The 15,508-nt window shown below is 41.7% G+C and overlaps 1 protein-coding gene across 6 annotated transcripts in view; it reads left to right on the top strand.

Moving 5' to 3' along the window:
• Positions 1-972: 972 nt before the first annotated feature.
• The window catches only part of LOC129765694 (protein qui-1), a 206,995-nt gene continuing 192,459 nt past the window's right edge, over positions 973-15,508 (top strand). For all 6 annotated transcript variants that reach the window (XM_055766108.1, XM_055766112.1, XM_055766111.1 and 3 more), the window contains exon 1: positions 973-1,854. The gene's annotated coding sequence lies outside the window, so the exon portion shown is untranslated. The remainder of the gene's footprint in view (positions 1,855-15,508) is intronic.

Raw genomic sequence — 15,508 nt, 5'->3', positions numbered from 1 at the left:
TGCAATTTGATGTGACACACCCTTTATAACTCGTACTTGTCTCCAATTATCTGGAACAATATTATGCTCCAGAAACCGATTGAATAAATTCAACAAGCGATGTTTCGCCACATCAGGGAGTTTTTTCAACAAGTTGAACTTATTTCTATTCGTCCCTGGAGCCGAATTGTTACAAGAAAGGAGAGCAAGAGAGAATTCTACCATCGAAAACTCGGAATCAAGATCGCACCTACCTTGCTGTATATCTCGAACATTTTTTTTGCACAGGAGCAGAATCGGGACAAACCTTCCGTGCAAAATTAAAAATCCATCGATGTGAGTATTCTTCGCTTTCATTCGATGAAGAGCGATTTCTCATGATTCGAGCCACTTTCCATAATTATTTCATTGATGTTTCTCGTGACAAACCTCCCACGAAATTTCGCCAATAAGCACGATTTTCCCTTTGATAAAGTTTTTAAATTAATTTTCAAGGTCCAAATACGTTTTAAAATTCTCAATGGTTCCACGTTTCCGAAAAGCTTTAACAGCTGGTCACTAATTATGTTGTTGTAGAAGCAATTTAATTTAGTTGATTTATTTATAGTCATCATACATCACACTGCTGCGAATTTTTGAACTTTTGAACTCTTACGTATTAGAAGATGTGTTACATTTATTTTAAAACACAATTCAGAACTAAGAGTATCAGTTCATCAAGTTCCTGTAATCAAAACAAAACAAAAGTACACTATCAAAGTTTCTCGTTTCCCGTTTCAGTTTCCCGCTAAAGGCAAACTAGCGAGGACAGTTTCGTCCAGTTTTCCCGGTAAACAGAGAGAGTGTGGAAAATTTAACGAAACTCAGTTCTTCGGAGAGTTTTCCGCGTGGAGCTTTCCTATCAGTACATAGCATCCGTGAGATCGGTCGGGGGAGAGAATGTTTCAGCAGGAAAAGCTTTTTTCGGGTATTCGCAACCAGCCAGAACCATTGCACTCCAGTTTGAGATAAACTTTGGTCGTGTTCAGACGGAAAATCCGCGTCGCTCCGATTCACGGTTTCACTCCAGGTATAAACCATACACACACACCGACACACATTCAGCCACAATCAGGACAGGCGGAGTAAACACAGCTGGAAGTGAGACTTCAGTTTCTATTCCCGGGACCGTTTTCCTCGTGCGTTGGTCCGCTCTTCGGTGGGTCATGATATTGTGTGAATAGTAAGTTGAAAATTGAATGCATCTTCCAGCTTGGAGACTAAGTTGTTGGGGTTCGCAAAAAGTGTTGTTTTGAAGTGTTGCTCGGGAAAAAGGTGGTTCGCCAATGTGTAAATAAGGAAATACATAAAAATGAAAGAATGAAGAAATGAAAAATTGTGGTCGTCTATTATGGTCTATCCTTACAAAAGTGGAAGAAAGTTATAAGTTTATATATTAATAGTGTGGTGCATACCTATTGTAACCGTCGCAGCTGGAGGCTGGGTGTTGTGGATGAGAGAATAAAAAGGAAAAAGAAATCAGATTGAAGATAATTTCCATGCAAAGTAGTGTGTTGATGCCGGAATAATTTAATTGTGGAACGTAAGGTTAAAAGGTGAAAGAGTCGTAGTTGACAAAGAATTCCAATTACATCTACAGCCCGACAGTAGTGAGTGAGTGGAAACATTTGGCCGGAGATAACTGAAACAGTTTTTCCCAGCGGTGATGCAAATGGGATATCGAATTTGAAATTTTCATTCGTGACACGTGCCCCAAAGGTGCTCAGGAGGGAAAACACGGCCCAAGCAGGGAAAAAATCAATTTCATCCCGAACCAACTGTTGGCTGCAATTATTGCTCTCGGAAGACGTACGCAAACACATTCAAAATATCTAGGTAAATAATCGTGCGATATCTGTTGTGTACCATATAGGATAGGTTTATGTACGTGTTTTCGGTGTAACATTTTTCCACTCCCGCGCCACTCTTTGGCAATATGTTGTTACTGTCCGGGTGCGATTGGAAGTAGTTCGCAGTCGAATTATCTGTAAACAATCACGCTGTTGATATTTGAATATTAAACAATTTGTATTTGTATGTTCTTCTTTCGGGCCGACAGGGCATGTTGATATTTAAGAGGTTTTGTTTATCTGACAGCGTAATTTCGTTGCTCGCTGCCAGTGTACAATGTACTTTTCACTCTGTGGAGACCGATTTCAAAGAACTCGTTATGGGATGTTTCAATTGGGTTTAACGTTTCGATAAAATGATATTCGTAATACGCATGCCGGAGCGAGTTTTTGCTATTTTCTTTATACAGACTGTCGAGCGAACGATGTCTAGGGTAGATTCATTCAACACGTTTGTCACACAGCGTGGTTCTGTTGAGTTCATCATGGGGTCCATATGTAACTGTCGAGAAGTCTGAACGTAAACAGAGTGATAAACGAGCAACAAGTTTGTCAGAAAGACTTGGGAAATGTTTGGTGCACACCGTGAGTGTATAAATGATTGTGATTGTAAAATGGGCAGTTTTAGAGGAGATTCTAAATAAAATTTCATAAAACTGGCCGGGAGTGTCCCTTTTTCGATGTTTGTTTGCTCTAGTAGTGGACTGATCTCAACAAGTACTAATTTCTGCTTATTTGTAGGCAATTCACTAATTGTACCGGTAAAAATTCGTTTTATTTTCAAAACTACTGCAAAAATGATTACAAATTTAAAATTCAAAGTATTGCCTATCGCTAGTCACAACTTTTTCCCATCTTTTTGGCAAATCATGGATCCCTTTGCGGAAATAATCGGCCGGTTTGTCGGTTAACCACGAACCGATCCAATTTTTGACTTTATCAAAATTGGAGAAGTGCTGGTCAACCAGGCCATGTTGCATCGATCGAAAAAGGTAGTAATCGGACAGAGCAGGAGCAATGTCTAGAGAATACGGTGGGTGGGATAGGACCTCTCATTTCAGCGTTTCCAAGTATGTTTTGACCGGTTTCGCGACATGCGGCCGAGCATTGTCTTGCTGCAAAATATCTTTATCATGTCTTTGCTCGTATTGTGGCCGTTTCTCCTTCAGTGCACGGCTCAAACGCATCAATTGTCGTCGGTAGAAATCCCCCGTAATGGTTTTATTCGGTTTTAGCAGCTCATAGTACACCACACCCAGCTGGTCCCACCTTACAGATAGCATAACCTTCTGGCCGTGAATATTCCGCGCGGCCGTCGATGTTGATGCATCGCCGGGGTATCTATATGGTTTGCTGAGTTACTTCAAGTGTATCTGCAAGTTCTTGTTGCGTTTGTAACGGATCTTGATCGAGTAAAACTTCCAATTCTTCATCTTCAAACTTTTTTGGCGATCCGGAACGTTCTTAGTCTTCCAGGTCAAAATTACCACATTTAAACCGTGCAAACCACGTCTGACACGTTCGCTCAATTGGAGCATGGCGACCATAAACTTCCACCAAAATGCGATGACTTTCCACAGCTTTTTCGTTCATATTGAAGTAATAGAGTAACACTCCCCGCCAAAACTCTCTCGTTGGTGCGAAATTCGACATATTCGAAGTGGCAAAAAACTATGTTGTTTACGCTTCAACTTTTTGACATATACAGGTCGGACTCGATTATATTAGGCTGTCAAAAAAGTCCTGCGGTATTCCGCGAGGTGTCGTTGTAAGCGCGTAGTTCTAGTTGTATTCATTGTATCGAGTCATACTATAGCTTGTTGGAAAGGTATTTTTGCGCGCTATAATATAGTCCTTGACAGTGTTTTGTTTGGTTAAGTCGTTCGTGAGTTATAGTGTCGCAAATATGGAGCAAAATAAAAAGAAAATCCGACATATTTTACAGTACTACTATGACAAAGGCAAAAATGCATCTCAAGCTGCCAATAAAATTTGTGCAGTTTATGGACCCGATACAGTTTCCATTTCCACCGCACAACGATGGTTTCAACGTTTTCGTTCTGGTGTAGAGGTCGTCGAAGATGCGCCACGCTCCGGAAGGCCTGTCGTCGAAATTTGCGACAAACTCGCTGAATTAGCCGAGAAAAACCGGCATAGTAGCAGCCGTAGCATCGGCCAAGAGCTGGGGATAAGTCATCAAACCGTTATTAACCATTTGAAGAAGCTTGGATTCACAAAGAAGCTCGATGTATGGGTGCCACACACGTTGACGCAAAAAAACATCTTTGACCGTATCGACGCATGTGAATCGCTGCTGAATCGTAACAAAATCGACCCGTTTCTGAAGCGGATGGTGATTGGCGATGAAAAGTGGGTCACTTACGACAACGTGAAGCGCAAACGGTCGTGGTCGAAGCCCGCTGAAGCGGCTCAGACGGTGGCCAAGCCCTCATTAACGGCCAGGAAGGTTCTGCTGTGTGTTTGGTGGGATTGTCAAGGAATAATCTATTATGAGCTGCTTCCCTATGGCCAAACGCTCAATTCGGACCTGTACTGCCAACAACTGGACCGCTTGAAGGTAGCACTCATGAAGAAGAGGCCATCTTTGATAAACAGAGGCCGCATTGTGTTCCATCAGGACAACGCTAAGCCACACACTTCTTTGGTGACGCGCCAGAAGCTCCGGGAGCTCGGATGGGAGGTTCTTTTGCATCCGACGTATAGTCCGGACCTTGCACCAAGTGACTACCACCTGTTTTTGTCCATGGCGAACGAGCTAGGTAGTCAGAAGTTAGCCACAAAAGAGGCCTGTGAAAATTGGCTATCCGAGTTTTTTTTGCTAATAAGGAAGCGAGCTTCTATAACAGGGGTATTATGAAGTTGGCATCTCATTGGGAACAAGTCATCGAACAAAACGGCGCATATTTGACTTAAAACAGTTGGTTGTAACTAATTTTATGAACAAATGAAAATTCAAAAAAAAAACCGCAGGACCGCAGGAGTCAACGTGCCCCACGATTAAATGAACTAATTTCGGATGGCGATGAATAAAAAATTAAAAAGATATGTCAATGGATCTAATTTTACTTGAATCCTATGTTTATTAAGACTTCTACAAAAGTGCATCGTTGCTCTGTCGGGCGACCTTACTGCAGTTGGCCGGAACCTTGACCAAGACCGATGGAAAGATTGATCTCGGCATGTTTTTTAGCTCTTTCATGGCTTTGAGGATCAGTTGCTTTTCCGTTTTAACCATGAAATCATTGGAGTAGATCTTCCGTTTGAGGTTCGCTCAAAAATATTCTATCGCTCGCAGCTGGGGGACGTTGGGAGAGTTGGAAGGAAGGAAGGTATTGTATTATAGAGACTTTAAACTTTTGCAGTTCATTCGTCTCTAGCCTTGAGAAAGGCCCTTTGAAAACTCTACTCTACTCTACTCCAGCGCTACCACCTCCGCCCTCTTGCCTTGAGAAAGGCACTCGATCCCTCGCCGTCCAGCTCGTCCAGCAACGATGTTGTCCAGTCGGTGTCCACACAAAGAATGCTGGGAGAGTTGGAGGTCTTCGGTACAACGTTTATTTTCTGTTGGTCCTCCTCCTCTAGTGTTCCCTTGGCATAATGGGCCGAGGACTGATCCGGACGAAAGACAATCTTCCTTCGGGTTTACATCTTGCTGAAGGCGGTCACTTCCGACGCGCTCTTCGTACTGTAGGGGAACCGCGGGTTACACGGACAGTGGGGGTAATATGGACAGGTGGTTGATTTGTATAGTTACATTTTGAATTTCAGATTTCTGTTAATGAGAACACACATGTTATTCTATTTAAACCATGGCAATGAATAATGATCAAAAGTGGGAAAGGTCATTCCATGTCTAAAGTTTGTGGTAGCCAGACGTGATTGTTGCGACTCCGGATATTCGATTGGTCTCGTTAGCTACAAAACCGGACAAGTGTTTTTTTTTCTCCTTCTTTCGTTTGGGGTTTTTTTTTCTCACGTCGCGCGTGGTTGTCACCGCGGAACATTGGACAGTGTACAAACCGGGAAATCATTTCAGCAGAGCTGGAAAAGTGATTGGTTTCTGCTGTATCATCGCCATTGCTGGCATTATATCGCGCGTGTACACACCAATACCAGTGTGATTGCGCATACCGTGGATAGTGTGGTGAAGTACCGTTGGCCGACTCATAATCGCAGCTATTCTTTGCGCGTGATCATCCGATTGAGGAGGAGCCGCCATTCTCGTCGCACTTACAACTCATTCGCATACAGTGCGATTCAACGACCACCGGCGACTGTGTGTGGTAGTGTGCGACACACATTCAATTGTGCCGAGCGCGATCAACCGATTGGGAAGCAAGCATCGGTTGCCAGTTTATCTGCACTGGTGTACAATTGGGTGAATAAAAATTAATATATTTAATTCTTTTTTTCTATTTTATTATTTTTTATTATTATTTTTAAATACATTAGATAATAAGTACAAATTGTAGAATGTCAGAAGGGGGGTCTCAAAATATGGAGATCTCTGACGATGACTCCCCAATGTTAGTAAAAAATAACAAAAAAGGAACAGCGAAAACACTTAAACGCGTTACTTTAACAGGAGATGCTTCGTCCGGGGACGAGTCAGCTAACTCCACCAAGCCCCCCTCTAAAAAGTCTGCCACTCACTCCTCTCCAACCCCTAGCACTTCCGCCCTTCCTTCGATCCCACCTCCGCTCCCTGTTGTCACCGATCCCACCCAATCCACGTCATCTCCTTCTCATGTTATCACCTCTCCACGTGTCAAGGTCTATCCGGAAGATGCACTTGGAACTGGTCCATGGGTTGTTTTCCTCAGGCCTAAGCCAAACGGAAAAGCGCTTAATGTTATTCAGATCATGAAAGATCTGACAAGATACTCCTCCGTGAAATAAATTTCAAAAGTTAGACCGACCAAACTGCGTGTTGTCGTGGATAATCGGAAAGAAGCAAACGATATTGTCGTCGACCAGAGATTTACCCTAGAGTATCGTGTCTACGTGCCTTCCCATGACGTAGAAATCTCGGGAGTGATAACCGAAACGGGTCTGACGAGCGAATCAATTATAGAAGGAGATGGTAGATTTAAAAAACTACCTTTGATGAAAATCAAAATCTTAGAATGCCGACAACTCGGCAAAGTCTCCCAGGAAGAGGAAAACTCTAAATTTACGCCGTCCGACTCGTTTCGAGTAACTTTTGCTGGTTCCGCTCTCCCTGACTACGTTATGGTGGACAAATTGAGACTGCCAGTGCGACTCTTCGTGCCAAAGCCCATGACTTGTCAAAAATGCAAGTCAGTTGGTCACACTTCAGCTTATTGTGCCAACAAGGAGCGGTGTGCCACTTGCGAAGAGCAACATGTGGATAAATCTTGCAGTGCGACTGATCAAAAGTGTCCATATTGCAGAGGAATTCCACATGTGCTCTCGGCTTGTGAAACTTACAAGAGTCACTGGGAGAAACAGAAACGCTCTTTAAAGGAACGCTCGAAGCGTACTTTTGCGGAAATTTTAAAGGGCGCTTCTCCACCGGCCGAACAACAACAAGAACAACCAATCCCCACACACTATGTCTTCTCCACGTTGCCAGTTGACGAAGTAGAAGCGGACACAGCTGAAGAGGGCACACCGTTCATTTTCCAAGGGAATCCCCGGCGCAAAAATGTGTCCATTCCCAAACTTCAACGACAAGTTCCATCGGTGATACCCCCTGTTAGCATGCCTAAAATATCGAGCGGTGGACAAGCAAAATCAGGTTCCTCCTGGCTTCCGTGGGAATAGTTCACCTTCGAACGACCCAGCACTCGAGGGGACATCAAAAACCCCAACTGTCCCTGTTTCGCCGTCAAGCTCAACTTTCCAATCGGGATTTATAAAGTTGTCTGACCTTTTGGATCAAATCTTCACGTGTTTTAATATTTCCGACTCCATCAGAACCCTTGTCATCTCAATGCTTCCAGTATTAAAGACAATTTTACAAGCAATTGATGCAAACATGGCCCCTCCTTGCAATGATTATCTCTCTTGATGTCTAATTTGAATAGAGAGGTCGGAGATATCACTGTTTTACAGTGGAATTGTCGTAGTCTTATCCCTAAATTGGATGCATTCAAATTTTTAATTCATAAGTTCAATTGTGATGTTTTTGCTCTGTCCGAAACTTGGCTTTCTTCGCGAGATGATCTCTCTTTCCACGATTTTAATATTATACGCTTGGACCGTGATGACAGATACGGAGGGGTGCTATTGGGGATAAATAAGTGCCACTCATTTTTTCGAATTGACCTTCCACCTATTGGAGGGATCGAAGCTGTTGCTTGTCATGCAAACATCAGAGGCAAAGACCTCTGTATTGTCAGCTTGTATTGGCCTCCGAGAGCTGCGGTTAGCCGCAAACAACTTGATGACATCTGCTCACTCCTTCCTGAGCCACGATTGATCTTGGGAGACTTCAACTCTCACGGAACTGCCTGGGGGGAACAGTACGATGACAATCGTTCATCGTTGATCTATGACCTTTGTAACAGCTTCAATATGACCTGTTCGCGCCACGCGCAGCGAGCGCAAAACGTGTTCTGACATGTCAGGACGATATAAATTGAAACCTCCATTTGTCTACAATACACATTTTCCGATCATCACCCGAAGCAATTATTGTCTATTCCATTCCATCGCATCACCTAGTCACGTGCGAGAGCGAGATGAATGTAGCAGCAACATAACAACGAACAGCACACGATCGAGCCGAGCGAAGCCGACAGGACAAAAACCCCACCAACTTTCTGACAAATGCAAAGGGAACGCAGAACAGATCATCCATCTTAGCCAGTTTTTTCCTTACCATCAACGTGGAAGTGACTTACCAAGTGATGCGTAATTAGTGAAATAAAGAGAAAATTTGGACTATAACCTCTTGTGTTTTTAACTTCCACAGTGTGCTTAGCCAGAACCATTCCAACCGCAGTTAGCCCGGTTTATGCGCTAACATGACCGTTTTGAATACTGGGGAAACAACACGTGTACCTAAACCTCCTGCTAACCCAAGTGCTCTTGACCTCTCGCTTTGCTCGAATTCACTATCGTTAGATTGCAAGTGGAATGTAATCCAGGACCCCAACGGTAGTGATCATTTGCCAATCAAAATTTCCATCACCACTGGGTCGAGTTCTTCTGAATCTATAAACATGGCATATGACCTCACAAGACACATTGACTGGAAAAAATATGCGGACGCGATTACTCTAGCCATCAATTCCAGAGATGGTTTACCTCCATTGGAGGAGTATAACTTCCTTTCTCGTTTGATATATGACAGCGCGGTTCGCGCTCAAACGAAACCCATCCCAGGTTCCACTATTCGCCGAAGGCCTCCCAATCCATGGTGGGATAGCCAATGTTCCAAGCTTTATCAGGATAAATCAAATGCATTTAAAGCTTTTCGAAAACGTGGAACCCCTGAAAATTTTCAAACGTATTTAGCCCTTGAGAATCAGTTCAAAAATTTGATCAAAGGGGAAAAACGTGCTAATTGGCGAAATTTCGTGGGAGGTTTGTCACGAGAAACGTCAATGAAAAAATTATGGAAAGTGGCTCGAAACATGAGAAATCGCTCTTCAACGAATGAAAGCGAGGAATATTCAAATCGATGGATTTTGAATTTTGCACGGAAGGTTTGTCCCGATTCCGTTCCCGTACAAAAAAATGTTCGAGATATTTCACAAGATAGGTGCGATCTTGATTCCGAGTTTTCGATGGTAGAATTCTCTCTTGCTCTCCTTTCATGTAACAATTCTGCTCCGGGATCGGATAGAATTAAGTTCAACTTGCTGAAAAACCTCCCTGATGTGGCGAAACATCGCTTGTTGAATTTATTCAATCGGTTCCTGGAGCATAATATTGTTCCAGATGATTGGAGACAAGTACGAGTTATAGCTATTCAAAAACCCGGAAAACCCGCGTCCGACTTCAATTCGTACCGCCCAATAGCAATGCTGTCTTGTATACGGAAATTGTTGGAGAAAATGATCTTGTTTCGCCTTGATCGATGGGTTGAAACGAATGGCCTACTCTCAGATACACAATATGGGTTCCGCAGGGGCAAGGGGACGAATGATTGTCTTGCGTTGCTTTCTTCAGAAATTCAAATGGCTTACGCCGAAAAAAAACAAATGGCTTCAGTATTCTTGGACATAAAGGGGGCCTTTGATTCTGTTTCAATAGAGGTTTTGTCAGACAAATTACACTCTCGGGGTCTGCCGCCTCTATTGAATAATATGTTATATAACTTGCTTTGTGAGAAACATTTGAACTTTTCTCACGGAGATTCGGCAGTAAGTCGGTTCTCTTACATGGGCCTCCCCCAGGGCTCATGTTTAAGCCCCCTTTTGTACAACTTCTATGTAAGCGACATCGACAATTGCCTTACACAAAATTGCAGCCTAAGACAACTTGCAGATGATGGAGTGGTGTCTGTCGTAGGATCTAACGAATCCGACCTGCAAGGACCCTTACAAGATACTTTGAACAATTTTTCAACCTGGGCCATTGGGCTAGGGATCGAATTCTCCACGGAGAAAACAGAGATGGTGGTTTTTTCTAGGAAGCATAGACCAGCAAAACCAAAGCTTCAACTTTTGGGTAAACCGATCACTCATGCTATGTCATTCAAGTATCTTGGGGTCTGGTTCGACTCCAAATGTACTTGGGGGCCCATATTAGGTATCTGAGTAAAAAAATGCCAACAAAGAATAAACTTTCTCCGTACAATTACCGGCACCTGGTGGGGAGCCCATCCCGAAGATCTTATAATGTTGTATCGAACAACTATTCTCTCAGTGATGGAGTATGGCAGTTTCTGTTTTCAATCAGCTGCCAAAACACACCTCATTAAACTCGAGCGAATTCAGTATCTTTGTCTCCGTATCGCGTTGGGATGTATGCCCTCAACGCATACCATGAGTCTCGAGTTTTTGGCAGGCCTACTCCCACTAAAAGATCGCTTCAATTTATTATCTCTTCGGTTCTTCATCCGGTGTAAGGTTATGAACTCATTGGTGATCGGAAATTTTGAGCAGCTGATCGAGCTAAATTTTCTATCCGGATTCATGAGTTCATATCATGAATTCATCTCCATGCAGGTTGATCCTTCTTCGTATATTCCCAACCGTGTTTGTTTCCCTGACTACATCAATTCCTCTGTGCATTTTGATCTGTCCATGAAGCAAGATATCCATGGATATTCAGATTACCAACGATCGAGGATCGCTCCAATGATCTTCGATGAAAAGTATGGGGGTATCAATTGTGATAATATGTACTTTACTGATGGGTCCACTATAAACGAGTCCACAGGATTTGGAGTGTTCAACGAATTTTTTAGCACCTCACACAGTCTTCAGAATCCTTGCTCAGTGTATATTGCTGAATTGGCAGCAATTCATTGGGCGCTGGACAGCGTCGCCTCACGACCTGTTGAACACTATTACATTGTAACGGATAGTCTTAGCTCTGTCGAAGCTATCCGTTCAGTGAGGCCGGAAAAGCACTCGCCGTACTTCCTTGAGAGAATACGAGAAATTTTGAGTGCTTTATCCAGACGCTGTTATGTCATTACCTTTGTCTGGGTCCCTTCACATTGCTCAATTCCGGGTAATGAGAGGGCTGACTCATTAGCAAAGGTAGGTGCGATTGAGGGCGACATTTATCAGCGTCAAATCGCCTTCAATGAATTTTATCTTTAGTCCGTAAAAATACCATCGCTAATTGGCAACGCAAATGGAATGAAGATGAATTGGGCCGGTGGTTTCACTCAATTTCCCCTAAGGTTAGCCTCAAACCGTGGTTCAAAAGTCTGGACTTGAGTCGGGACTTTATTCGCATCTTCTCCCGACTCATGTCCAATCACTGTTCGTTAGATGCGCTACTCTTTCGTTTCAATCTTGCCAGTAGCAATCTCTGTGTTTGTGGCCAAGGTTACCACGACATCGAGCACGTTGTTTGGTCGTGCGAGTTGTATCTTGTTGCCAGATCGAATTTAGAAAACTCCCTTCGGACCCGAGGTAGACAGCCCAATGTACCAGTGAGAGATGTGTTGGCTCGGTTAGACCTCGATTACATGTCCCTAATATATGTTTTCCTTAAAACTATCGATCTTCGTGTGTGATTGTCCGTACACCCTTATCCTCTCCTTTTTTTTTCCTTCGCGAGCGACTGTTTCCCTTCTGACTAACTATAGAATAAGCTGAAATGTATATACATAATAGATATAATAATAGATTTAAGAATTGAGTATGATGAGCGTGAGTGTGAATGCGAGTGTGAACATTGTACTATATCCTTATATCCCCTCCTATTCCAAAAGAAACTATGTCTCTCTTCTAATCTCGAGTCGACCGCGAGTAATCGGTTTCCTACTTTATTAACCCTAGATTTAAGGAAACATGTTGATATATACTAATAAAAGTATAGCTAAGAGTTCGGCTCCTTTAAACCAATGTAACTGAGCCTGTAAAAATAAATGACTTAAATAAAAAAAAAAAGTGGGAAAGGGAAACAAACACCGAAAATCATACATGATTCCGCGTGTGGATGTAATTACAGCTGCTTCGATATTAAGCATTTTGAATGGTTTAATACCAAAATTCAATTCGCTGATGGTTATACATTCGACAAAAAATTAGAGAAACAGAGTGCGAAGTCGGAAACTTTAGGTGATTTTTGACCTGCTGTAACTTTGTGAACAATCAACGAATATCGATGTGATGCGCATCATTTTGAAGCTACAATTTTCAGGTATTAGAATATTTCACGCACATATTTTAATCTTGGTTTGTGTAGGTGTAGTGGGCAACGATATCGGGAAGAAATGAAAAATCGATTTTTCTTTGTTTTTTTTCAAGAATATTACACTTACACACACTTACACAATTTTTTGCTAACCAACTCAATAGCAAATAAAATTAACCTTATCAACGAGCTTTTATTTGGTTCTAAGAACGTTCCTGTAGATCCTTCCCACACAGAGATATTTCAGTTTGACTGAGCAATTACCCCTTCGTCTTTGGTGATCGAAAGGCTGTTTTGAAAACTCCAATAAATTCTGCATATTGATAATTTGTTTGTTATTTGTAAAATTATTAATTTTTTTTGCATCGATTTCTAAAAAGTGCCAAAAACAGGGTATTTGGAGTGCTTTACAAAATCCACTGTAATTTTGCAAATGTCGCAGTAAGTTCTAATGTTTGCAGGCAATTTTCTGGCCTAGTGTATTCCCTAAACATCTGTGAATGTTTCATATTGATACGTTCAGTCGTTTTTATTCTAGCCGATCGAATCGTTCGTTCTGAGAATCGCGTAGGATTTTGTACTTCTGATACGATTTGCGATTAAATGCTTCTCTAATATACTCCAAACTTTGAAAAATCGGCTGAACGTATCAATATGAAACGTTCACAGATGTTTAGAGAACAGAAAATAGCCTCTGGGGCCAGATCTGGAGAATGCGGTGGATGCGGAAGCAATTCGAAGCCCAATTCAGGCAGTTTTGCCATCGTTTTCATTGATTTATGATTTTTTTCACAATAACAAAAGTTGCTTCACGGTCAATGCTGTAACTCACGAACCAATCGACCGATTGCTGTCAAATTTTGACTCGTATCCATTGAAAGATGGTGCTTTGTGATAGTCAAGTACACCTAGGTTTTTTTTAACGCTGGGGGTACGAATCCCCGCGTAAAAAAACCTGGGTGTACTTGACTATCACAAAGCAAAAACCTGGGTGTACTCGTAAAAAAACCATGTTAATTGGAAAATCCGCGTAAAAAAAACCGTGTTAATTCGAAAATCCGCGTAACAAAAAACCGCGTTAATTGGAAAATCCGCGTAAAAAAACCGCGCTAATTGGAAAATCCGCGTAAAAAAACCTCGTAAAAAACCTCGTAAAAAACCTCGTAAAAAACCGCGTAAAAAACCATCTAGACGTCAACCTTATGAACTTTTCAGCCGAACTGTGTCTGACGGAATAGTTCACGCTATGCATCAGAGCGAGTGAGGAAATGAAAATATGGGAGCAATTCATCCTACTCGCGAACATACTTTTCGCTGAGGGCAATGTAGGGCAATCGACAGTCACACATAAAGGAACAAAATAACGCAGCGCAGGTAAACGATAGCAAACGAGTAACAGTCTGAATGCAAATCGATGCGAGTGTTCCGGTCCCTGCTTGCAACTATCAATATCATGCTACATGTTATTTAGCATTGTCTCAGTGGAATCGCACATTTAGATATCGTTCGTACAACGATAACCAACCAGCACCAAACAAGCGTTCAACGTAGCATGCATACTGAGCTATACATTGGTGGCTTGAAGCGACTAAGAATATAAACACTTCTCTTCATGTTGCGCTATTCTCAAAAGAAACGCTTCTGTTATTATTACTGGTCTCGAACAAAGTTGCATTACATTCTCATGCTCGAGATAAGCTCAGCTGGTATCCTTATTGGAGAAAGTTTTGCTACTGATAAGCGAAACCCAATCACATACAAACTTCTAGAACGGCATTTACTTCTTGGTGACTAAATAAACGAAATAAATCTGTTAATCTCAATAATCTCGACAAGAGTTCCATTGCTTCATTATGATTAGCGCAAATACCATACTTGTTGAAGGTAGTTTTGCGATTGGCACGCGAACTCAAATAACTCCAACAATCCAGCACGACATTCACTATGTTTATATTTGTTTATATTCATTATCGCGGCTGCATAATTTGCACCACCAAACAATTGTCCATCATAGTATCAAAATATTAGGTGATTGTTGCATCGCAGATACAAATGGGGTTTCAGCGTAGCGAAGATGTGCTATGTGATATTTTATGCAGAAATCTTCATTAAAATTGATATTGAGGTAGTGCTCGGAATATCAATCAAGTTTCTACGCATGAATCAAATTCCGAACACTTCATTTTAAGTGTACATTTACTGAACTTTAATGTAATAAATAATTGAACAATCAATACCCCTACATTCTTAGGGTTATAGGCTTCATTTTGACATCATTTACTGGTATTGATACAGCCTACAATTTACAATATTAAGCATTTGAAAAAAAAGGTGACAGTCAAAATCAATGACAAAAAATATACGTCAGCAAATTCTGTGAAAAACAAGGATGGTTAATTTTTCATATTTTTCTAGTTGTTGCAACTATTTTCTTTGTTGTTTTAATATTGAGTGTAGAAAAGGTAAGAATCTACAATAAATGGATGAAAGAAATGATATTTTATTCAAAAATCTTCATTAGAATTCAATACCAGTGATACAATGTTTGCGTTAGTAAATTCCCGAAAAACAAACATCGTGAATTTTTCAGTTTTTTGTAGATTTTTTTTCGCTGTTTTCGTGTTAGCACTTAAGCACTTGGGGTACAAGGACAATCCAATTCTGGAGCAACAATATAAGAAGACCATTTGTTAACAAATGTTTGTAAGCTCTTTTCTTGCAAAACATAGATTGCAGGCGCAGACCAACGAGAGTAAAATAAATTTTCTTAGTCAGGTTTTGTGTGGAATATGTGTCGTTAGCGGTTCCCAAAGACTTCGGACCTGGAC

This window comes from Toxorhynchites rutilus, chromosome 2 (genome assembly GCF_029784135.1).
Source record: "Toxorhynchites rutilus septentrionalis strain SRP chromosome 2, ASM2978413v1, whole genome shotgun sequence".
Lineage (NCBI taxonomy): Eukaryota > Metazoa > Arthropoda > Insecta > Diptera > Culicidae > Toxorhynchites > Toxorhynchites rutilus.
Note: the sequence above shows the minus strand (reverse complement) of the source record. Positions and strands in the feature narration are given on the sequence as shown.